General features: G+C 43.7%; 1 protein-coding gene across 3 annotated transcripts in view; it reads left to right on the top strand.

The window, feature by feature from the left end:
- syt3 (synaptotagmin III) overlaps nucleotides 1–26,939 on the top strand; it is a 75,093-nt gene that overhangs the window by 43,926 nt on the left and 4,228 nt on the right. The window lies entirely within an intron of this gene.

Below are 26,939 nucleotides of genomic sequence, written 5' to 3'. Positions count from 1 at the left end.
TACAACCAACAATTCAGTTTTAAGAAAATACAAAAAGAAAGTAAGAGATAAGAATAACAAATGATTAAAGAGCAGCAGTAAATAACAATAGCGGGGCTAAGTACAGGGGGTACCGGTACAGAGTCAATGTGTGGGTTCACTGGTATCAAGGTAATTGAGGTAATATGTTGTACATGTAGGTAGAGTTATTAAAGTGACTATGCATAGATATAACAGACAGTAGCAGCAGCATTCCAGTGGGGAGGGCAATGCAAATAGTCTGGGTAGCCATTTGATTAGCTGTTCAGGAGTCTCATGGCTTGGGGGTAGAAGCTATTTAGGAGCCTCTTGGACCTAGACTTGGCGCTCCAGTACCGCTTGCCATGCGGTAGCAGAGAGAACAGTCTATGACTAGGGTGGCTGAACCCACACATTGACCCGGGAACCCCTGTATATGCTCTTATGCATGTTTCAGTGTTACTTGCCTGGAAGCAAGCATAGAAGTTATTTAGCTTGTCTGGTAGGCTCTGTCACTGGGCAGCTCTTGGCTGTGCTTCCCTTTGTAGTCTGTAATAGTTTGCAGGCCCTGCCACATCAGAACCGGTCGTCCATTAAACCCAGTGAAGCAGTGAGAATATGTGTCTGGCATGATCTGCTATTTGTGACATGTGACAAATGTGTGTTCACCTTCACACACCTGCACCCTATAAAGCTTGGGTAATATGGCCACCTTTTCAAAAACTAAATTTGTTGCGTCTTGGAGTGTGTGACATTCATTTGCGCAACAACTTTGGCATTAATTTAATTATAGTGATTGATATTGTTGCCCCAAATTTGAGAAACTAAACTATTTAGTACAATAACAACGTGTTTAGGACGCTGCTGGTGTATGAATCTATATAGCAAAAGTCATTGCGTCCTCGTTACATCGCAATGAGAGGAGTGGGATGTGCACCACCCAAGCGCAATACGGACAATAGTAAACACCTACGCGTTGGATACAGGGAATGTCAAGGTGCATCTACACAAGAGAGGTGTACCACTTAATTGTATAAGAAATATATATATATATAATAAGAAAGACTAGCCTACATATTTAATTAAGTTATTTAAGTTATTAATCGTCCTGCCTGTCCTGACTCCGAGACAAGGGAATATAATCCTATTCAACCAGACTGGTCTCAATCAATGGGAGAAGGTTCATTTTCTGTTGTCGTTTGTTGTAAATTCTCATCCCTTCCAGCCGTGCGCGCGTGTTTATTAATGGCCTACGCATGTCTGGAGAAACGGACATGTTTCTATTAGATGTCTATATTTATCCTCAACGATTCGTATTTACACGAAATAGTTTACTAGGCCTATGTTTCGTCATGATTTTTCAATCACCCACTTTCGGTGGTTGTATTTTTTCACCTGGCCATGTAAAATGAACCGGCTCTGCTTTCTTAGGTCGGGAAAACACGGCACTGTGGTACAAGCGCCGAAAAAGGGTGAATCAATTTGAGAGAGAGAGAGAGGGCGGGTTGGAGAGCGAGAGAAAGGACGAGAGTGAGAGTGAGAGAGGGAGAGGGGAGAGAAGACGTTGACTATAGGCTACGCCTCTGCAGTTTAAGGAATATATTAAAAGGAAAGGTAAGATTCATTAAATGGTATCAGAGTTTAAGGGACGTTATTCGTGTGTCGCATGTTAAACAAATCCCGTGGTTTGACTTTGGATTCTCAGCTTTCATAAGGCGGCTTTGCGGTATGACCAGCCTATTCTTTATCTGCTGAATAGTTTTCGCTGTTCCAATATATTTCATTTGCGGTTGTCGTTAACGAAATGAATGCGGTAGTGTCTGTATGTGTGGGTTTGTGCGCTCGTTCGTCTGTGCGTGCACGCACAGTAAACTAATAAATGTTAAGGCTATTGCTTTAATAAGGAACGCGTTTCAGAGTTGATAGGACGGAATATCAACCATGTTTCTGGAAAGAAACAAGCGGATAGCCTACATTATCGTCCTGAAATGTGAGGGGTTTCGGCGCCATTAACCATGAATTGTGGCGAGACGATACATTTAATTTGGTGAGAGTGCGTACGAATGAAACAGGAAAGTCAAGTGATTCGTGTACTTCATACTTAATTCATAAGAAGACATATGCCCGTCTCGTTAAATTGCCTGTTTCTGACATTGGTGTCGTGTCTTTGGCAAATGGCATTGATAACAATTGATAAATGCACAGGACAGTAGCCTAATTAAAAAATAATAATAATTGCCTATAATTAAAGTAATTGTATTGTTATGGCTCGTATTTCACAGTTCTGCTGAGTAGCCGAATGTGTGGCTTATTAAATATTTCCTATTCAATCGGCCAATAGTTCTGAGAAAAAGTTATTAGGCTATACCCACTGGGTACAGACGTCTATTCCACGTTGTTCAACGTAATTTCACTGAAATAACGTGGAAGCAACGTTGAGTAAACCAGTGTGTGCACAGTGGGTACTATTAAGCCACATTATTTGCGGTCATCTGTTTCGTTTGGTTATTCTCTCTTGACAATGATTAGTGTCCCCAAATAGCGTGAATAATGCGGAGGCACCGTGCGCGGCACATGACTGAGGCATGCAGGTTAAGCCACTATAACTGTGGCCCACAGAGGAGCCCCTCTGATTGAGAACAAGGAGCAGATTGATTAGGGTTGATGAATGAAGATCTACCGCCTCTATCTGCAACACAACGATACGGTTACAAGCGGATTGAAATGCTGATGTGCAGCAGTGTGTTTTGGGTGGGCAGTCTGGCAGAATGAGATTGCTGCCTGGCACAGCAGTCAGTGGGCACAGTTTGATTTCGTGAGTTTATGATAGGGGCTAAGTTATTAATGGGGCGTTAGGGGGCAAAGTGGAGCACTGGGCAGGATTAGATTGAGGGTGAAGTGTGTTGTGCGATAGGTGGTTAGGCTAGAATGGGGAGAGGAGAGTGCTTTAAAAGAGGCCCTTCAGGCACTGGTCCTGGGCCAGTTCTGCTTCAGCTGGTGGTGGATGGCTGAAGTTGGATTTCAGCCCCAAGCTAATTTTGGAGCAGTGCTCACAGGCATTTCTGTTTGAGATATGACTGGGGAAAAGCTGCCATTCTGAGAATGAAAAGTTATTTAATTGTGGAGTTGGATTTAAGGGTTAAATATATGAAATGGAGAGCAATGGACAGAACAAGTTAATAAACCAATAAATACACAACTTTAGAGAGAATATTTTCCCCAAGAAACCCCAATTAGTGAGCAAAATGAACATGAAAAAAAAAGAAATTCTACATGTGTCTGACTTTACACTCATCTCTGGTCCACTCAATCGTCCAAACCTCATCCACTGCTGGTCTTAAACATAGACCCCATAAACCAGTCTCACTGCTCTTACATCTGTGGAAATTGTTTTCATTAAACATTGGCACCATGTCAGATTTGATGCTTGTTAGTACCTAGTGTATCACTGCTTCACTCTTAATTGCTCAGTGAACGACTGTGATATATGCCATTATAACTACAAGCCTCTGTGCTTATTCTTAACCATTTGGCTTGTAACTACAGATGTAAAAATTTAAGATGACGTTAAGTTTTTAATGTTTCTCTTTTAGCAGATTTTTAAAGTGCTCAGATCAAACGGTGCCTGTTAGTACATGTGAGGTGGAGCTGTGTGGGTAATCGAAGTGCACATCCCTCTCCTCTCCACTCATAGGACCAGTACAAGTCACAGAGTGGCCCTGGGAGGAGGAGGAGGATGTCACTTTAAATATCACATTAGAGACAAGTCCTTTTAGCCAAGGGCAGGGTTTTAAAAAGATCAAGACATCTCGTAGTTGTAAAGACAAGGATAAATCTAGCTCTTCAAACACACACAAGTGGTTCTTTCCCTTCCTTCATTCATTCCTTCCCTCCCATCCCCCTACCAAAGATATTCCCTAAAAATCTCCTTGAGATGAATTGAAATGGATTAAAACCAGACTGGGTCAAAAGGTGACCAATAGCAAGTGGTGGACAGTCAGAGCTAAACAAGAACATTATTTATTAAGCATTGTCCTCTATGGACTGAAGGGTTTAGACATCATTTCCCCGGGCTTCACACTCTAAGCAAATCCAGAAGCCTGCTACACTGAATTAGTAAAGGCCTTGGAACTGTTAGGGATCTGTCATGTAGCTGTGGCCCAGGCTGCCCCATAATCCTTTTCAGTCTTGACAGTGCACAGCCATTGTCACCTCTTTACCTAATATGCGTATTATTAAAATTAAACAATGTCATGATTCACAAGGAAAGGTTAACTCAGATTACTTAATAGCGTGCAAGTGGAATATTTTATTCAAGACATAGTTGACCTGCTGTAGGACATCCCATGAATTTGAACTCTTACCCCATTCACCCAAACTGAGTTGTTGTTAAGGAGCACTGCTCAGAATTGACATAATTTTGTTTGTCCCAGTCAGCTAGCTTTTAATATAGATCTCACTAGATTTTAATATAGATCTCGCTAGATTTTAATATAGAGCTCACTAGATTTTAATATAGAGCTCACTAGATTTTAATATAGAGCTCACTAGATTTTAATATAGAGCTCACTAGATTTTAATATAGAGCTCACAATACTTTAATTTAGAGCTCACTAGATTTTAATATAGATCTAACTAGATTTTAATATAGAGCTCACTAGATTTTAATGTAGAGCTCGCTAGATTTTAATATGGAGCTTGCTAGATTTTGATATAGAGCTTGCTAGATTTTAATATAGGGCTCAGCTAGATTTTAATACAGACTTCACAAGATTTTGATATAGAGCTCACTAGATTTTAATATAGAGCTCACTAGATTTTAATATAGAGCTCACTAGATTTTAATATAGAGCTCACAATACTTTAATTTAGAGCTCACTAGATTTTAATATAGATCTCACAAGCTTTTAATATAGAGCTCACTAGATTTCAATGTAGAGCACTAGATTTTAATATAGAGCTCACTAGCTTTTAATATAGAGCTCGCTAGATTTTAATATAGCTAGATTTTCGCTCGCTAGATTTTATTATAGGGCTCAAATAGATTTTAAAGTAGAGGTCACTAGATTTTAATATACAGACTGCTAGATTTGAATATAGGGCTCTGCTAGATTTGAATATAGAGTTTGCTAGATTTTAATACAGACTTCAGAAGATTTCATTATAGAGCTCACTAGACTTTAATGTAGAGCTCACTAGACTTTAATATAGAGCTCACTAGACTTTAATATAGAGCTCACAAAATTTGAATATAGAGCTCACTAGATTTTAATATTGAACTTGATATATTTTGATATAGAGCTCACTAGATTTTAATATAGAGCTCACAAGATTTTAATATAGATCTCAGTAGATTTTAATATAGAGCTCACTAAATTTGAATATAGAGCTCGCTAGATTTTAATATACAGATTGCTAGATTTTAATATGACACTCATCTAGATTTTAATGTAGAGCTCGCTAGATTTTAATGTAGAGCTTGCTAGATTTTAATATGGAGCTTGCTAGATTTTGATATAGAGCTTGCTAGATTTTAATATAGAGCTCACTAGATTTTAATATAGAGCCCCATAGATTTTAATATAAATCTCACTAGATTTTAACATAGAGCTCACTAGATTTTAACAAAGAGCTCACGAGATTTTAATATAGAGCTCACTAGATTTCAATGTAGAGCTCACTAGATTTTAATGTAGAGCTTGCTAGATTTTTATATAAAGCTTGCTAGAATTTAATATAGATCTCACTAGATTTTAATATAGATCTCACTAGATTTTAGTATAGAGATCGCTAGATTTTAAAATAGAGATCGCTAGATTTTAATATAGGGCTCAGCTAGATTTTACTGTATAGCTCACTAGATTGTAATATACAGATTGCTAGATTGTAAATATAGATTTTAATATAGAGCTTGCTAGATTTTAATACAGTTTACAAGATTTTATTATAGAGCTCACTAGATTTTGATAAATCAAATCAAATCAAATTTTTTTTGTCACATACACATGGTTAGCAGATGTTAATGCGACTGTAGCGAAATGCTTGTGCTTCTAGTTCCGACAATGCAGTAATAACCAACAAGTAATCTAGCTAACAATTCCAAAACTACTACCTTATAGACGCAAGTGTAAGGGGATAAAGAATATGTACATAAAGATATATGAATGAGTGATGGTACAGAGCGGCATAGGCAAGATACAGTAGATGGTATTGAGTGCAGTATATACATATGAGATGAGTATGTAAACAAAGTGGGATAGTTAAAGTGGCTAGTGATACATGTATTACATAAAGATGCAGTAGATGATATAGAGTACAGTATATATGTATACATATGAGATGAATAATGCAGGGTATGTAAACATTATATTAGGTAGCATTGTTTAAAGTGGCTAGTGATATATTTTACATCATTTCCCATCAATTCCCATTATTAAAGTGGCTGGAGTTGAGTCAGTGTGTTGGCAGCAGCCACTCAATGTTAGTGGTGGCTGTTTAACAGTCTGATGGCCTTGAGATAGAAGCTGTTTTTCAGTCTCTTTGTCCCAGCTTTGATGCACCTGTACTGACCTCGCCTTCTGGATGATAGCGGGGTGAACAGGCAGTGGCTCGGGTGGTTGTTGTCCTTGATGATCTTTATGGCCTTCCTGTGACATCAGGTGGTGTAGGTGTCCTGGAGGGCAGGTAGTTTGCCCACGGTGATGCGTTGTGCAGACCTCACTACCCTCTGGAGAGCCTTACGGTTGTGGGCGGAGCAGTTGCCGTACCAGGCGGTGATACAGCCCGACAGGATGCTCTCGATTGTGCATCTGTAGAAGTTTGTGAGTGCTTTTGGTGACAATCCAAATTTCTTCAGCCTCCTGAGGTTGAAGAGGCGCTGCTGTGCCTTCTTCACGATGCTGTCTGTGTGGGTGGACCAATTCAGTTTGTCTGTGATGTGTACGCCGAGGAACTTAAAACTTACTAAAACCCACTAACTTACTAAAACTTACTAAAACTTAGAGCTCAATAGATTTTCACATAGAACTAACTAGATTTGAATATAGAGCTTGCTAGATTTGAATATAGAGCTCACTAGATTTGAATATAGAGCTCACTAGATTTGAATATAGAGCTCGCTAGATTTTAATTTAGAGCTCGCTAGCTTTTAATATAGAGCTCCCTAGCTTTCAATATAAATCTCACTAGATTTTAATGTAGAGCTCACTATATTCTAATATAGAGCTCACTAGATTCTAATATAGAGCTTGCTAGATTTCAATATAGAGTTTGCTAGTTTTAATATAGAGCTTGCTAGATTTTAAAACAGAGGTCGCTAGATTTTAATATAGAGCTCTCTAGATTTTAATATCGGGCTCAGCTAGATTTTACTGTAGAGGTCACTAGATTTTAATATACAGATTGCTAGATTTTAATATAGGGCTCAGCTAGATTTGAATATAGATTTGAATATAGAGCTTGCTAGATTTTAATACAGACTTCAGAAGATTTCAGTATAGAGCTCACTAGATTTTGATGTAGAGCTCAATAGATTTTAATATAGAATTCACTAGACTTTAATATAGAGCTCACTAGACTTTAATATAGAGCTCACTAGACTTTAATATCGAGCTCACTAGACTTGAATATAGAGCTCACAAAATTTGAATATAGAGCTCAGTAGATTTTAATATAGAGCTCACTAAATTTGAATATAGAGCTCGCTAGATATTAATATAGAGCTCACTAGATTTTAATATACATATTGCTAGATTTTAATATGACACTCATCTAGATTTTAATATAAATGTAAATATAGAGCTTGCTAGATTTTAATACAGAGCTCACTAGATTTTAATAATAAACTCACTAGACTTTAATTTAGAGCTCACAAGATTTTAATATAGATCTCAGTAGGTTTGAATATAGAGCTCACTCGATTTAAATATGGAGCTCGCTAGATTTGAATATGGAGCTCGCTAGATTTTAATATGGAGCTTGGTAGATTTTTATATAGAGCTCGCTAGATTTTAATATAGAGCTCGCTAGATTTGAATATAGAGCTTACTAGATTTGAATTAAAATCTCACTAGATTTTGATACATAGCTCACTAGATTTTAAAATAGATCTCACTAGATTTTAATATAGATCTCACTAGATTTTAGTATAGAGATCGCTAGATTTTAACATAGAGCTCAGCTAGATTTTACTGCAGAGCTCACTAGATTTTAATATACAGATTGCTAGATTTTAATATAGGGCTCAGCTAGATTTTTAATATAGATTTGAATATAGAGCTTGCTAGATTTGAATAGAGTTCACAATATTTTATTATAGAGCTCACTAGATTTTAGTATAGATCTCACAAAATGTTAATATAAATCTCACTAGATTTTAATATAGAGATCGCTAGATTTTAAAATAGAAATTGATAGATTTTAATATAGGGCTCGGCTAGATTTTAATATAGGGCTTAGCTAGATTTTAATATTAAGCTCACTAGATTTTAATATAGATCTCACTAGATTTTAAAATAGAGATCGCTAGATTTTAAAATAGAGATCGCTAGATTTTAATATAGGGCTCAGCTAGATTTTACTATAGAGCTCACTAGATTTTAAAATACAGATTGCTATATTTAATATAGGACTCAGCTAGATTTGAATATAGATTTGAATATAGAGCGTGCTAGATTTTAATACAGAGTTCACAAGATTTTATTATAGAGCTCACTAGATTTTGATATAGAGCTTGCTAGATTTTTATATAGAGCTCACTAGATTTGAATATTGAACTTGATAGATTTTGATATAGAGCTCACTAGATTTTAGTATAGAGCTCAATAGATTGTAATATAGATCTCAGTAGATTTGAATATAGTGCTCACTAAATTTGAATATAGAGCTCACTAGATTGTAATATAGATCTCAGTAGATTTTAATATAGTGCTCACTAAATTTGAATATAGAGCTCGCTAGATTTGAATATAGAGCTCACTAGATTGTAATATACAGATTGCTAGATTTTTATGTAAATTTGAATATAGAGCTTGCTAGATTTTATTACAGAGCTCACTAGATTTGAATAATAAACTCACTTGACTTTAATATAGAGCTCACAAGATTTTAATATAGATCTCAGTATATTTGAATATACAGTGGGGCAAAAAAGTATTTAGTCAGCCACCAATTGTGCAAGTTCTCCCACTTAAAAAGATGAAAGAGGCCTGTAATTTTCATCATAGGTACACTTCAACTATGACAGACAAAATGAGGAAAAAAATCCAGAAAATCACATTGTAGGATTTTTAATGAATTTATTTGCAAATGATGGTGGAAAATAATGCCCAGTTGGCAGACTAATTTGAACTGCCAAAACCAAGCTGAGAGTCATAACTTTGTTGTTGTCACAAATTAAGTGTGGGATGGGTGATCTCAGTCATATGAGAAATCAGGCCAGCCTGCACTTTCATTTCAGAGTCACATCACTGCATAACTGATGAGGCAGATGAAAACAAGCAAACAGGAACAGGGGAGATTACACCTGCACACCTTGCCAAGAGCAAAGCTGCCTGGGACTGGGAGATAATGCCTTAACCTCTCAGGGCTCTTGTCACCTGAATCAAGTGCTTTCAGACTTGAGCATTGTCAATCTGCACAGTTCTGTTCACCATTTTGGAATGTTGTGTTAGAGAGACAATACCACAGTAAGATGTGTGTATTTTACTGTATAAATGTGGTTGTGTGTATGTGTGTGGGTGGATGTGGTTGTGTGTGTGTGAGAGAGAGAAACTTTTGACTTTTTAAAATAAAATATCCCCCTCTTTTAAAAGAAAATAGGGGGATATATATGAGACTGGCCCAATTCTCAATAGGGCAAGAAGTTGGCTGATCTCTATGTAGGCTGGGATTGTCATTGATTGATAGCAGCCCAACTTGCTGGTGTCAACAGGATGGAGGTTGAAGTTGACTGCTAGCATGCTGGAGAGACTTGCTGATCAGCTATGATAGGCTGAATTTGTGGGAACAACCTAGGGCTGGCCCTGAATAATGCAGTGTGATGAACTGCATGGCATTACAGCCTCTGTTATCATGTAACACATATCAGCGTTTGTCCCCACATGTGCCTATACATTGTCCCCTCATGTGCCTATACATTGTCCCCTCATGTGCCCATACATTGTCCTAACCACAGGAGGGAAGAACAAAGATCTAGGTTTCCTTTTGCATGATCTGGCATCACTTCAATCTGAATAACCAGAGTCTGGATATTGCATGAGCACTGACTGACCCATTCTCAGCAGAGCTGCTAAGCCGTCTGCCACTGATGACAGAGCAGATATAATTAGCTGTGATTGGTTTGATTGAGTGTCCAGCCTTGGCCTGGGTGTCGGCCCTTCTGGGGCCATGATGACTGGCATTAATAATTGAAAAATAGTTGGGGAGAATGACAATGGTTAATGATATCAAATGAATACCATAATCCATTGAGTTGACATCATTAGAACTAGTGGAATGTCCCCTGGGGGGGATGTGCTCATGTCTATGTCCCTTACAGCAGGGGAGTCTGCGTAGAGACTGGGAGCCATAAATGGGTTAGCTTATTGTGTTAATGAAAGGTACTGTGGGAGTGACAGTGGTCGGCTCTACTAGACCGCTGGGTAGGGACCGCTGGGTAGGGACCGCTGGGTTGGGGCCGCTGGGTTGGGACCACTGGGTTGGGACCGCAAGGTAGGGGCCACTGGGTAGGGACCGCTGGGTTGGGGCCGCAAGGTAGGGACCGCTGGGCAGGGACCGCTGGGTTGGGACCGCTGGGTAGGGACCACTGGGTTGGGACCGCTGGGTAGGGACCGCTGGGTTGGGACCGCAAGGTAGGGACCGCTGGGCAGGGACCGCTGGGTAGGGACCACTGGGTAGGGACCCCTGGGTTGGGACCGCAAGGTAGGGACCACTGGGTAGGGACCGCTGGGTTGGGATCACTAGGTAGGGACTGCTGGGTAGGGACCGCTAGATTGGGACCGCTGGGTAGGGGCCGCTGGGTAGGGGCCGCTATGTACGCTATGTAGGGACCGCTGGGAAAGGACCGCTGGGTAGGACCGCTGGGTAGGGACCGCTGGGTAGGGACCGCTGGGTAGGGACCCCTGGGTTGGGACCGCAAGGTAGGGACCGCTGGGTAGGGACCGCTGGGTTGGGATCACTAGGTAGGGACCGCTGGGTAGGGACCGCTAGATTGGGACCACTGGGTAGGGGCCGCTGGGTAGGGGCCGCTATGTACGCTATGTAGGGACCGCTGGGAAAGGACCGCTGGGTAGGGACCGCTGGGTAGGGACCGCTGGGTAGGGACCGCTGGGTAGGGAATGCTGGGTAGGGACCGCTGGGTAGGGACCGCGGGTAGGGAACGCTGGGTAGGGACCGCTGGGTAGGGATTGGGGGCCATAGATGGATTTCCTTCATCTGCTCCATGGGAGTAAAAGTGGTCGGCTCTACTAGACCGCCGGGTAGGGAACGCCGGTTAGGGCCTGCTGGGTAGGGACCGCTGGGTAGGGACCGCTGGGTAGGGGCCGCTGGGTAGGGACCGCTGGGTAGGGACCGCTGGGTAGGGCCCGCCAGGTAGGGACCGCTGGGGGTAGGGACCGCTGGGTAGGGACCGCCGGGTAGGGACCGCCGGGTAGGGACCGCTGGGTAGGGACCGCTGGGTAGGGAACGCTGGGTAGGGACCGCCAGGTAGGGAACGCTGGGTAGGGAACGCTGGGTAGGGACCGCCGGGTAGGGATTGGGGGCCATAGATGGTTTTCCTTCATGTGCTCCATGGGAGTGACAGTGGTCAGCTATACTATAAGGTTCGACCATGTGTTAGTAAAGCCGGTCGCATAATGGAACGCGATCATGCTGCTGCTCACTCATGTGTCACATGGGTGACTGGAAGCGGGAGGGTTACGGTTGGATCGTGTTATTAAAAATTGGTTGGGTAATGAAAGCGGTCAGTTTTACATGGTTTGGTCGTATATTGGCTAAGCCGGTTGGGTGATGGTAGTGGGGTGGGGGACTTTGGTTAGATCACGTGTTAGTAAATGTGGTGGGTAATGAAAGTGGTCAAGCTTTCAGTGACCTCTCTTCTTTGGAGCCATGGCAGCTTGGCTGCATCAAGGCACAATATCTTGAGGGAGTTTTTTTTCGGGTCAGTGGCAACATAAGAGCTCAATACAGCCATGCAAAGTCAGACAAACTGAGGCTAGGGGCTTTTCCTCTGTCTGCTTGACTGGCTGTGTGTGATCAGAGAGCACTACAGTTAGCGCCTGCATGCCTGTGAGGATGATGTTTATTACAGTGTAATGGTGATGATGATAATGGTAGTAATGCAGCAACTAGACATTGCAATGATCTTGCCATGATTATGATGACCACAAAGCATCATGGGGTGGCAGGTAAGCCTAACGGTTAACAGCATTGGGCCAGTAGACCGAAAGGTCGCTGGTTCGAATCCCTGAGCCATCTAGTTGAAAAATCTGTTGATGTGCTCTTGAGCAAGGCACTTAACCCTAATTGCTCTGGATAAGAGAATCTGCTAAATGACTAAAATGTGTGGTATTTTACCAAGTGGTATTTTTGGTTGACCGTTTGGTAAGGTCACTGTTTGGTGAGGTCACTCCAACAATGCTCAACAAGCTGAGTGGGAACATGACTGAGAAGGACACATAGGCAGAGGGCTACACATCCAGGCTGGTGATGTCACAGGGAGAATGTGACAGTGGGGGAGAGCAGCCCCCAGTGTTTCCTAGTAGAGCTCTCTGAAGGCCAGAGAGGAGCAGGCAGGCTGCAGTTAGTGACGTCATACATGATTACTGCGATAAATCACTGATTCTGCCCTATGGTTAGGAAGGATGATTATTCTGAGTGCCATGGTGAACAACACGCACGCCTTTATTATTTTATCTCTTCTCAGAGGTCTGGTGGATGGGGTTATATGGAGACTGTTGACTAAGTTGTACTCATTTATTTATATATTTTGCTATTCTTGCATTTTTTTCTCTCCTAGTTTTTTACTGGGTGCAGCAGCACCAGTGAGTGAGAGCCCCAGCCCCCAGGCCAGGCCCCAGTCCTCAGTGTGAAGTGATGGAGCTGCCCCGTGTTGGGAACTGCAGAGCCAGGCGACGGACACCCCTGTTGCTGATGTGACGGAGATACGCAAGATGGTGAGTGAGCAGGTCACTATGGCAACCTGAGTCTGCGCGAGCGCTTCTATTTCGCACAGCGTGGGAGAGAGGGGTGGAGAGAGATCGTGGAGAGGGGAATGGTGTAGAAACCAGCAGAGGAGAGAGGAGAGGTGTGGAAAGAGCAGTCGGACTGAAAAGGGTGAGGAGAGAGAGACACAAGCATTATACGAAGAGAGGATTGAAAGATCAGAGGAAAAGAAGAGGGATGATAGAGGGAGTGGATGGAGTAAAACTAAGTGAGATGTGAATGATGGGGTGAGACCAAGAAGGCATGATAGAACAGTAAAGCAGAAGGAAGGGATGACAGGGACGTGTCCTGTGATAAAGAGGTGCCCTGCTGTCAGGTATTACAAGCTTGTTTCTTTCCTGTTTACTCCTCCATATTCTCAGCCAATACCTTTTTCACTCCATATAAAGTACGTTTTCCATGTTTCTCTCTCTCACTGTCCCTCAATTCATCCATCTATCCCTCCATCTCTCTCTCTCTGTATCTGTCTCTAACTCTCGTAATGATTTGGTTGGCACGGCACTCTGCTGTGATAAAGACTGACATGGTGTCAGTCTTGGTGACTGGTCTCCATGGAGACATCCATCTGTCAGTCTGTGTCAGTGTTTCCTAGGCGAATCCTTATCGTGTTTCTCAGTGAGGGTGTTTATCTGTCTGTGTATTAGTCAGTGTGTCAGTCATAGAGCATGCTGGGGCAAGGCCTGGATGGATGGAGGAGTGTTACTTATCACACAAAACATATACACACACACACAAATACACACACACACTATGCTTATTCGTCCAAAAATTCACACAATCTCACACAGCACTGTAGGATCTTAACGCACACACATATGAAATGTGTTATGACACATACACAAACATTCACATGCCACACACTCCCAAACACACACACTATGCCGTCACACGTAAGGAAATACATTCAAAAATGCACATATAGCACTGTAGACACACAGAATGTTACACACATAGAATGTAGACACACACAGAATGTGACACACACAAAACAAGTGAGGATAAATGCACAAACACTCACACAAACACATTCTATGCATTCTGTAAAACACATCATATTTTAACCCCACAAAAACAATCCTACACGCATGCTTGCGTGCTTTTCCCCTGCAGTGGAAAAGGCAACTTGAAAAACAAGGTTTGACGGAAAAAATGCTGAAGCAAGTTCTCACAAAAATAGCTTGGAGCAACAAGCAGTGCTGAGCTATGCTGTGTGCGGAGGGGGCTTTGAACAGAGTTGGTGAAAGGCTGCCGTATACATGGCTCTGTAAATGGCTGAGAGACATTTTGATGAACGGCTGACACCGGCTTCCCCCTCAGTGCACAGGAATTGAGTGTATCAACATGCTTAACACCCTTAAATATGGATTAATTGTTCACAAAATCGTCATCTCGCAACTAAGGCTCCGGAACAGAGAGGACAGTGATCATTTGAAGAGGAACGTTGGTTCACCTACAGTGCCTTCAGAAAGTATTCATACCTCTTGATTTATTCCACAATTTGCTGTGTTACAGCCTGAATTCAAAATGGATTAAATAGATTTATTTCTCATCCATCTACACACAATACCCCATAATGACAAAATGAAAACATGTTTTTAGAAATGTAAGCAAATTTATTGAAAATGAAATACCGAAATATCTAACTTCAAGCTTTCACATCCCTTTGCTATGACACTCCAAATTGAGTTCAGGTGCATCCAATGTCCTTTGATCATCCTTGAGATGTCATGACAACTTGGAGTCCACCTGTTGCCAATTCAATTGTTTGGACATGATTTATAAAGAAACACACCTCTCTAAGGTCCCACAGTTGACAGTGCATGTCAGAGCAGAATATATACCATAAAGTCCAAGGAACTGTCTGTCTGTACATCTCCAAGATTGTGATGAGGCACATATCTGGGGAAGGGTATACCACAATTTGTAGAGTGTTGAAAGTTTCCAAGAGCACAGTGGTCTCCATCATTGGGCGGGTGGGGGGACTTCTTATAGCTGGCCGTCTGACCAAACTGAGCAACCGGACCAGAAGGACCTCTCTGACAGAACTACAGAGTTCCTTGGCTGAGATGGCAGAACCTGCCAGAAGGACAACAGTCTTTACAGCATTTCACCAATCTGGGCTTTATGGGAGAGTGTCCAGATGGAAGCCACTTCTGAGAGAAAGGCACATGACAGCATGCCTGGATTTGCAAAAAGGAACGTGAAACACTGATAGCATAAGGCAAAAAATTATGTGGTCTAATAAGAGAAAAACGTAACTCTTTGGCCTGAATGCAAAGCGCTATGTCTGGAGAAAGCCAGGCACTGCTCATATAACACCATTCCTACCTTGAAGCATGGTGGTGGCAGCATCATGCTATGGGAATGCTTTTCATCGCCAGGGAGACTGGTAAGGATAGAGGGGGAAATGAATGGAGCCAAATACAGGCCAATCCTTAACACCATGAAGTCCAAGGAACTGTCCATACTTCTCCAAAATAGAATTGTGATGAGGTATATATCTGGGGAAGGTTATAAAACAATTTCTAGTGTGCTTCAGAGTGCAAACGACCATATCAAATCAAATGTATTTATATAGGCCTTCGTACATCAGCTGATATCTCAAAGTGCTGTACAGAAACCCAGACTAAAACCATAGACTGGGGCGAAGATTTATGTTCCAACAGGAGAAGGACCCCAAGCATACGGCCAAAGCAACGCTGGAATGGCTTCAGAATAAGAATCTGAAAGTCCTTGAGTGGCCCAGCCAAAGCCCAGACTTTAATCCCATTGAAAATCTGTGGAAAGACATCTGCAAGGAAGAATGGGAGAAAATCCCCAAATCCAGATGACTCAAAGCTGATACAGACATACCCAAGATGAATCAAAGCTGATACAGACATACCTAAGATGAATCAAAGCTGATACAGACATACCCAAGATGAATCAAAGCTGATACAGACATACCTAAGATGAATCAAAGCTGATACAGACATACCTAAGATGAATCAAAGCTGATACAGACATACCTAAGATGAATCAAAGCTGATACAGACATACCCAAGATGAATCAAAGCTGAGACAGACATACCCAAGATGATTCAAAGCTGATACAGACATACCCAAGATGATTCAAAGCTGATACAGACATACCTAAGATGAATCAAAGCTGATACAGACATACCTAAGATGAATCAAAGCTGATACAGACATACCTAAGATGACTCAAAGCTGAGACAGACATACCCAAGATGAATCAAAGCTGAGACAGACATACCCAAGATGACTCAAAGCTGAGACAGACATACCCAAGATGACTCAAAGCTGAGACAGACATACCCAAGATGACTCAAAGCTGAGACAGACATGACCCAAGATGATGACTCAAAGCTGATACAGACATACCCAAGATGACTCAGATGATGACTCAAAGCTGATACAGACATACCATACCCAAGATGAAGATGAACTCAAAGCTGAGACAGACATACAGACATACCATACCCAAGATGACTCAAAGCTGATACAGACATACCATACCCAAGATGACTCAAAGCTGAGACAGACATACCCAAGATGACTCAAAGCTGAGACAGACATACCCCAAGATGACTCAAAGCTGAGACAGACATACCCAAGATGAATCAAAGCTGAGACAGACATACCCAAGATGACTCAAAGCTGAGACAGACATACCCAAGATGACTCAAAGCTGAGACAGACATACCCAAGATGACTCAAAGCTGAGACAGACATACCCAAGATGACTCAAAGTTGAGACAGACATACCCAAGATGACTCAAAGCTGAGACAGACATACCCAAGATGACTCAAAGTTGAGACAGACATACCCAAGATGACTCAAAGCTTTAATTGCCAAAGGTGCTTCTACATTGACTCAGGGGTATGAACACTTTTGTAAATTAGATATGTCTGTATTTCATTTTCAATTACATTTGCAAACATTTCTAAAAAGATGTTTTCACTTTGTCATCATGGATTAGTGTGTGTAGGTGAATGTTTGAATTCAGGCAGTAACACAACAGAATGTGGAAAAAAATAAGGGGTATGAATACTTTTTGAAGGCATCTAGTGAATGTTTGTCATGATCGTCGTATGAGTGAGACCAAGGCGCAGCGTGGTATGCGTACATTCTCTTTTAATGAATGAAACGCTTAACAAAAAACAATAAAACCAACGAACGAAATGTGAAGCTATACAACTTAGTGCAGACAGGCAACTCAACATAGTCAAGATCCCACAACACAAATGAGGAAAATGGCTACCTGTCTCTGATTGGGAAACATATCAGGCCAACATAGACATACAAAAACCCCTAGACATACAAAAACCTTAGACATACAAAAAGTAGAGTACCCACCCTAGTCACACCCTGACCTAACCAAAATATATAGAAAAACAGAGATATCTAAGGTCAGGGCGTGACAATGTTAGAGTTAAGATGTTAACATTGAAAGGTCTTTCATCCCGGCATGCAATGATGAGTCGTATGAAGCTTGCAGTGAGGGATTTGAACATGTGGGGAAGGTAATGTAATGTGTGCTAATGGGAGTGCTTTAGAAGGGTGATGAACACACTGACTTTTAATCTGCTGCTCATGGCCCTCTCTCTGAAGGAGAGGAGGGCTAGCTCTCTCTCTCTCTCTCTCTCTCTCTCTCTCTCTCTCTCTCTTTGTCCTGTATGAGCAATTCTGAATAGATCAGGCCTTTACTTTGCATCCTGAATTCAAATGAAGCCCACAGACTGTGTGTGCATTGAGAGAGACTGCTTGATGTGGCTACGTATAGAGTAAATGTGTGTGTAGAGTCCAGTGAATGTGTAGTGCTAAGTCTCAACAAATAAAGTCTTGCTTTACAATTATCCCGGCTATTTTGAAGGTGTTAAGGTTTGTCTCATCATTTATAAATCGAGAACTCTGCAATATTTATTCAATGACTTATGATACATTATGTTGTATCATAATTTGCATAAATATGGATTACCAACCATCAAAAACGGATGTTGCCTCTGACATACAAAAATGTGCTTTATAGAAACCTGTGTGTGTAAAAAATGCGGGATGATGGTTGAAATCAATATGCAGCACAATAGTAGTGTTTTCAGCTGAATCTGGTAGCTGACCTCCTGTGCCTTTAGCCCAGGTAGGGTATTGACTTCCACCATTGATTTACCTATACTAACATCCCCACTCGAACCCTGTGCACAATATTTCAATAACCTGGGGGCTTCCTCCCCTGAGATCCACATAAATCAGGTATTACTGAGCCAACTCAAAGCAGGAAGTTAGCACACTGTTATTCACGCTGCTTATAGCACACCCTGAATCGTGTGTGCGTGTGTGTGTGTGGGCATGTGATGTCAGCTGTCATTCAGCAACAAGGGTGGAGGTGTATCAGGGTAGGGGTGGAGGTGCATCAGGGTAGGGGTGGAGGTGCATCAGGGTAGGGGTGGAGGTGTATCAGGCTATGGATGGAGGAGAGTTGGGGTGGAGGTGTATCAGGGTAGGGAGGAGGTGTATCAGGGTAGGGAGGAGGTGTATCAGGGTAGGGGTGGAGGTGTATCAGGGCAGGTGGGAGGTGTATCAGGGTAGGGGAGGAGGTGTATCAGGGTAGGAGAGGAGGTGTATCAGGGTAGGGGTGGAGGTGTATCAGGGCAGGGGTGGAGGTGTATCAGGGTAGGGGGAGGTGTATCAGGGTAGGAGAGGAGGTGTATCAGGGTAGGGGGAGGTGTATCAGGGTAGGGGTGGAGGTGGAGGTGTATCAGGGCAGGGGTGGAGGTGTATCAGGGTAGGGGGAGGTGGAGGTGTATCAGGGTAGGAGGAGGTGTAGGGTAGGGGTGGGGTAGGGGTGAAGTGGAGGTGTATCAGGGTAGGGAGGAGGTGTAAGGCAGGGCATACAAGGTGGAGCTTTGTTTTGCCTATTGAAAAGGTGTGGGTGTGTGTGTGTGTGTGGGTGGTGGGAGGTGTGTCTGTGTCTGTGTGGGTGTGTGTGTGTGTGTGTCTGTGTGTGGTGTGTGTGTGTCTGGGTAGGGGTGTGTGGTGTGTCTGTGTCTGTGGGTGGTGTCTGTGTCTGTGTCTGTGGTGTGTGTGTGTCTGTGTCTGTGTCTGTGTCTGTGGTGTGTGGTCTGTGTGTGTGTGTCTGGGTGGGGTGTGTGTCTGTGTGTGGTGTGTCTGTGGTGTGGGGTGGAGGTGTCTCAGGGTGGGGTGGAGTGTGTCTGTGTGGGAGGTGGTGTCTGGGTGTGGGTGTGTGGAGGTGTGTTCCTGTGTGTCTGTGTGTCGGTGTATGTGTCTGTGGCATACAAGTGTAGCTTTGTTTTGTTGAAAAGTGTGTGTGTGTGTGTGTGTGTGTGTGTGTGTGTGTGTGTGTGTGTGTGTGTGTGTGTGTGTGTGTGTGTGTGTGTGTGTGTGTGTGTGTGTCTGTGTCTGTGTGTGTGTCTGTGTCTGTGTGTGTGTGTGTGTGTGTGTGTGTGTCTGTGTCTGTGTCTGTGTCTGTGTCTGTGTCTGTGTGTGTGTGTGTGTGTGTGTGTGTGTGTGTGTGTGTGTGTGTGTGTGTGTGTGTGTGTCTGTGTCTGTCTGTGTGAATTTGTGTTTCTTTCCAAGTTTCTAGTTGTATTAGTCAGACAGTATGTACAGGATACACATGTAGACCGTCTAACCAAATGCTGACTTGCAGGTTCCTTCTGGACAATGCAACAACAATAAGAAATAATAATAGATAGGAATGTGATCATAGAGTAACTGGCTCAGTAGAAAATAATAGACGTGTGTGTGTGTGTGTGTGTTTTCCGTTGGTTTCCCTCTACTAGTCTGTGCGTGACTGTGTTCCTCCTGAAGAATAAAAACATTTTTTTGTTTTCCATTAAATCGGGGACTGTGTAATGATGCAGTATTCTCCTTTTCATTTATGTAAAAGCTCCTGGTCTTTGGTCCCAGAGTAAATTTCACTTGGCTGTTATTCAAATGCTTTAAACATTTACAAGTGGCTCTGAATGTGAGAGTAAAATGAAGTAGGATGAGTACATCAGCCCAACATTTTAGGCTAGATTGTGTGTAGTTGTTCTATTGGATTACACAGAAGTTTAATATGTAGAATAACGTGAACCAAGCACCTCTATGGCTGAGAACTACTGTAAGAACAAAACATGAAGACTCCTGCTAATATCTGCCAACAAATCAGTAGCTTAAAGTTACCGCATTTGAAATGTTCTCTACATAGTTGTTTCAAATAAATACTGTATCAAGGGATTTAGTTTTTCTTCGGTGGCATGGTTTTATTTTGGGGTTGGCTTCTGAGTATTATCCTGCATGAGCTGCTTTTCCACTAGAAGGGATAAACAGAGAGAGATTGTGGGCTGGGGAGAGTAAAAAACAGCCAACGTTAACCAGCAGACACACAGGGTAATCATATTAGTGCTGATTTATCATATCTTACACTTCTCCGCTGTGAGCTGTTCAATGTAGATCACATGATAACAGAGAGAGGGCTCACTGTGGAAGTTAGGCGGGAGGGCGGGGAAATGATAGACCTCTCTGCAGTAACTTTCAACCGTTTCATGACACTCGAGCTCTTGAAAATGAGTTTGTAAACATTGTCAATGAACTTATTGTTGGTAACAGGAGAGGTCAAGAAGAAGAGGTCAAGAATATTATCTGTCACCATCTTGGGTGTTATGTTCTAACCCTGGCCAGGGACTCAATCTGTATCACGGACAGCGTTACAGCGTGATTGAAATGTAAAGACAATGTTCCCGCGTTAACGGAGACTGCATTCATGGTAAACGCTGCATGTGTCGGCTCAATCAAAATGGCCTTAACATTTCTATGGCGCAATCTGTAACGCTTCAGTGATCCGGACTGAACGGAGCCCTGGGTGTCAGTCTGATCAGATAGGTCAGGGGTCTCCTCTCTACATACAGATAGTAGAATAGATATGAGCTCTGTCTGTCTACTGGGTGCCTGGGCTCTGTCTATTGAGCTGACATCGTGGTGTCTGCACACTCATTATTGATGGCTGGCTCCCAGTTCCAAACTGTTAGGATGGCAGAGCACCACTGGAGATTGTCTGTCTGTCTGTCTGTCTGTCTGTCTGTCTGTCTGTCTGTCTGTCTGTCTGTCTGTCTGTCTGTCTGTCTGTCTGTCTGTCTGTCTGTCTGTCTGTCTGTCTGTCTGTCTGTCTGTCTGTCTGTCTGTCTGTCTGTCTGTCTGTCTGTCTGTCTGTCTGTCTAAGTGTTAGTATCTTTCTTTCTGAATATGTGATTATGGGTGTGCCTGTGTATACCTTCAAAAACAATGTTGCTTTTTAATGAGTGGCAGAGGGGAGGGGCATGTGTAAAGGGTGGGATACAGCTGAAGAGAAAGAGGGAGAAAGGGGCAGAGTGTGGTGAATAGGTAACCATGGCTACTCTCTTGGCTAAGATTTGAATTGAGAGAAAGTGAGAAAACAGGGGAACGATTGAAGCGACAGTGATCTCCTGCGAGGCAGACAGAGAACCGAGATCAAAGGGGTTAATATGTGTCAGTGTAGCAGGTTAATCGTTCATCAAACTGAGAGGTCAATGCAGTATTTCCACAGCCACTGGACACAGCAGCAACACATGGGGAGAGAGGAGAGAAAATAGGATTGGAGGAGAGAGAGAGAGAGCAGAAAGAGAGTGAACTAGAGAGAGAGAGAGAGAGAGAGAGAAGAAAGAGAGTGACCTAGAGAGAGATGGAGAGAGAGAGAGCAGACAGAGAGTGACCTAGAGAGAGATGGAGAGAGAGCAGAAAGAGAGTGACCTAGAGAGAGATGGAGACAGGCAGAGGCCACTAAAATGTTGATGGTGACAGCGATTCGACAACAGTGAAGCAGACGCCAACTCCAACTACTTCCAGTTCCTCGATGGACTCCACTCCACTCCCCACTAACCAACCAAACTATCTCAGCCTGCATCTCTCTCTCAGCCTCACATCTCATCCCATCTCCCACGGCTCCCTTTGATTTGGATCAGCTGTCGTCTCCCCAAAATAACTGCCGTACTTACACATCAGTCCTAATGGTGGCTAAAATTAAATATAGAGGTGGCTGTCATTTCAAGGGTAATGCCTGCAGTCTGTTGTTATGTTACATATGCTGGGATGCACATAATAGCCACGATAGAGAAGAGAAACACAGGGGATTCGTTTTTCAGAACATTAAATGCAGATTTAAATGATTCTTTCCCCCTGTGAGATTGGCACTGAAAGACAATATTTAAATGAAACTGTCATGGGGATGATGTATATGATGATGTCACAGCATATGATGTGGAGGTATGCTTCTAAGATATTTGCCTCAAAGTTTCACGCAAACGCAGGGAGGTACCAAATCTGAGGTAGCCTGGGTATATATCTGGGTCTGTTTGCGCTAACATCCCACTCCTTGCCATTCCTTGTCTTGCCAAAAATGTTTTTGGCATAACAAGGAGTGTTGTTTTATCTGTATTTAACATTGTGAGAAGCTTGCCGTATAAGGGTCCAGTGTTATGTGCATAGTGACTACTGGTTCTGGTCTAGAGCTGTGACTGTCCCAGTACCCTACTGGTTCTGGTCTAGAGCTGTGACTGTCCCAGTACCCTACTGGTTCTGGTCTAGAGCTGTGACTGTCCCAGTATCCTACTGGTTCTGGTCTAGAGCTGTGACTGTCCCAGTACCCTACTGGTTCTGGTCTAGAGCTGTGACTGTCCCAGTATCCTACTGGTTCTGGTCTAGAGCTGTGACTGTCCCAGTACCCTACTGGTTCTGGTCTAGAGTTGTGACTGTCCCAGTACCCTACTGGTTTTGGTCTAGAGTTGTGACTGTCCCAGTACCCTACTGGTTCTGGTCTAGAGCTGTGTGTGACGGTCCCAGTACCCCAGTACCCTACTGGTTCTGGTCTAGAACTGTGACTGTCCCAGTACCCTACTGGTTCTGGTCTAGAGCTGTGATGGAACTGGTCCCAGTATCCTACTGGTTCTGGTCTAGAGCTGTGACTGTCCCAGTACCCTACTGGTTCTGGTCTAGAGCTGTGACTGACTTCCAGTCCCTAGAGCTGTGACTGTCCCAGTATCCTACTGGTTCTGGTCTAGAGCTGTTACTGTCCCAGTATCCTACTGGTTCTGGTCTAGAGCTGTTACTGTCCCAGTACCCTACTGGTTCTGGTCTAGAACTGTGACTGTCCCAGTACCCTAGAACTGTACCCTACTGGTTCTGGTCTAGAGCTTCTGGGTTCTAGAGCTGTGACGGTCCCAGTACCCTACTGGTTCTGGTCTAGAGCTGTGATGGAACTGGTCCCAGTATCCTACTGGTTCTGGTCTAGAGCTGTGACTGTCCCAGTACCCTACTGGTTCTGGTCTAGAGCTGTGACTGACGGTTCCAGTACACAGTATCTGGTTCTAGAGCTGTGACTGTCCCAGTATCCTACTGGTTCTGGTCTAGAGCTGTGACTGTCCCAGTACCCTACTGGTTCTGGTCTAGAGCTGTGATGGAACTGGTCCCAGTATCCTACTGGTTCTGGTCTAGAGCTGTGACTGTCCCAGTACCCTACTGGTTCTGGTCTAGAGCTGTGACTGACGGTTCCAGTACACAGTATCTGGTTCTAGAGCTGTGACTGTCCCAGTATCCTACTGGTTCTGGTCTAGAGTCTGTCCCAGTATCCTACTGGTTGGTGAGCTGTTACTGTCCCAGTATCCTACTGGTTCTGGTCTAGAACTGTGACTGTCCCAGTACCCTACTGGTTCTGTTCTAGAACTGTGACTGTCCCAGTATCCTACGGGTTCTGGTCTAGAGCTGTGACTGTCCCAGTACCCTACTGGTTCTGGTCTAGAGTTGTGACTGTCCCAGTACCCTACTGGTTTTGGTCTAGAGTTGTGACTGTCCCAGTACCCTACTGGTTCTGGTCTAGAGCTGTGTGTGACTCCCAGTACCCCAGTACCCTACTGGTTCTGGTCTAGAACTGTGACTGTCCCAGTACCCTACTGGTTCTGGTCTAGAGCTGTGATGGAACTGGTCCCAGTATCCTACTGGTTCTGGTCTAGAGCTGTGACTGTCCCAGTACCCTACTGGTTCTGGTCTAGAGCTGTGACTGAGGTTCCAGTACACAGTATCTGGTTCTAGAGCTGTGACTGTCCCAGTATCCTACTGGTTCTGGTCTAGAGCTGTTACTGTCCCAGTATCCTACTGGTTCTGGTCTAGAGCTGTTACTGTCCCAGTACCCTACTGGTTCTGGTCTAGAACTGTGACTGTCCCAGTACCCTACTGGTTCTGTTCTAGAACTGTGACTGTCCCAGTACCCTACTGGTCTGGTCTAGAGCTATGACTGACGGTTCCAGTACACAGTATCTGGTTCTAGAGCTGTGACGGTCCCAGTACCCTACTGGTTCTGGTCTAGCACTGTGACTGTCCCAGTACCCTACTGGTTCTGGTCTAGAGCTGTGACTGACGGTTCCAGTACACAGTATCTGGTTCTAGAGCTGTGACCGTCCCAGTACCCTACTGGTTCTGGTCTAGAACTGTGACTGTCCCAGTACCCTACTGGTTCTGGTCTAGAGCTGTGACTGACGGTTCCAGTACACAGTATCTGGTTCTAGAGCTCCCAGTACCCTACTGGTTCTGGTCTAGAGCTGTGACTGACGGTTCCAGTACACAGTATCTGGTTCTAGAGCTGTGACGGTCCCAGTACCCTACTGGTTCTGGTCTAGAACTGTGACTGTCCCAGTACCCTACTGGTTCTGGTCTAGAGCTGTGACTGACGGTTCCAGTACACAGTATCTGGTTCTAGAGCTGTGACTGTCCCAGTACCCTACTGGTTCTGGTCTAGAACTGTGACTGTCCCAGTACCCTACTGGTTCTGGTCTAGAGCTGTGACTGACGGTTCCAGTACACAGTATCTGGTTCTAGAGCTGTGACTGTCCCAGTATCCTACTGGTTCTGGTCTAGAGCTGTGACGGTCCCAGCAGCAGCAGGTCAGGACCGGACCTGTGTCCTGTTCACTTCTATCACACAGAGATGGTGCTGGAGATATGATTTATCACAGTGTCCTTGTTTGTGTTTTAATGTCATTGCACTCTGCGTACAAATTCTTGATCAATCTCACCCCTCTTTTGCTCCCTCTTTCTTTCCCCTTCTCTCTTTCCCTACTCATCTCCGTTCAGTGAGAGAAATCTCTTCTGTGCACCCATATCCATCTTTTTAAATTAATTCTTCTGTATTGTCTTTCCCCTCCATCTCTCCATTACTCTCTCTGTTTTATATGCATCTCTGTGTTGTTGTTCCCCTCCCTCCATCTCTGTCTACTTTATATTCATCTCTCTATTGAGTCTTTTCCCTCCCTCCCTCCCTCCCTCCCTCCCTCCCTCCCTCCCTCCCTCCCTCCCTCCCTCCCTCCCTCCCTCCCTCCCTCCCTCCCTCCCTCCCTCCCTCCCTCCCTCCCTCCCTCCCTCCCTCCCTCCCTCCCTCCCTCCCTCCCTCCCTCCCTCCCTATCTATCTATCTATCTATCTATCTATCTATCTATCTATCTATCTATCTATCTATCTATCTATCTATCTATCTATCTATCTATCTATCTATCTATCTATCTATCTATCTATCTATCTATCTAATCTTCTGCCCCCCTCTCTCTGAGGTTATTCATATTAATGCCTCTCTCTCTCTCTATTTTTCCCTCCTACTTTTTAATCTTTATCTTTTCTTACTCCATCTTTTCCTCTCTCTACGACCATTCTCTTTTTCATTCCCTCAACTATTTCTCTCTTTCCTCTGCTTCTGTCCTTCTAGCATCCCCCTCTCTCCTCTGCTTCTGTCCCTCTAGCATCCCCCTCTCTCCTCTGCTTCTGTCCCTCTAGCATCCCCCTCACTCCCTCTACTCCATCCATCTTTATCTCCCTCTATCCCCAATATCTTGTTCTTTCTCTACCCCCCCTCTCTCCTCTGCTTCTGTCCCTCTAGCATCCCCCTCACTCCCTCTACTCCATCCATCTTTATCTCCCTCTATCCCCAATATCTTGTTCTTTCTCCAGCCCCCTCTCTCCTCTGCTTCTGTCCCTCTAGCATCCCTCTCACTCCCTCTACTCCATCTATCTTTATCTCCCTCTATCCCCAATATCTTGTTCTTTCTCTACCCCCCTCTCTCCTCTGCTTCTGTCCCTCTAGCATCCCTCTCACTCCCTCTACTCCATCCATCTATCTTTATCTCCCTCTATCCCCAATATCTTGTTCTTTCTCTACCCCCCCCTCTCCTCTGCTTCTGTCCCTCTAGCATCCCTCTCACTCCCTCTACTCCATCCATCTATCTTTATCTCCCTCTATCCCCAATATCTTGTTCTTTCTCTACCCCCTCTCTCCTCTGCTTCTGTCCCTCTAGCATCCCCCTCACTCCCTCTACTCCATCCATCTTTTTATCTCCCTCTATCCCCAATATCTTGTTCTTTCTCTACCCCCCCCTCTCTCCTCTGCTTCTGTCCCTCTAGCATCCCTCTCACTCCCTCTACTCCATCTATCTTTATCTCCCTCTATCCCCAATATCTTGTTCTTTCTCTACCCCCTCTCTCCTCTGCTTCTGTCCCTCTAGCATCCCCTCACTCCCTCTACTCCATCCATCTATCTTTATCTCCCTCTCTTTCTCCCTCTATCCCCAATCTCTTGCTCTCTATCTCTCTCTCTCTCTCTCTCCATCCATCCATCTATCTTTATCTCCCTCTCTCCCCAATATCTTGTTCTTTCTCTACCCC

The sequence above is a fragment of the Oncorhynchus tshawytscha genome, linkage group LG09, assembly GCF_018296145.1.
Source record: "Oncorhynchus tshawytscha isolate Ot180627B linkage group LG09, Otsh_v2.0, whole genome shotgun sequence".
NCBI lineage: Eukaryota > Metazoa > Chordata > Actinopteri > Salmoniformes > Salmonidae > Oncorhynchus > Oncorhynchus tshawytscha.
This window is presented reverse-complemented; position numbering and strand designations above follow the sequence as displayed.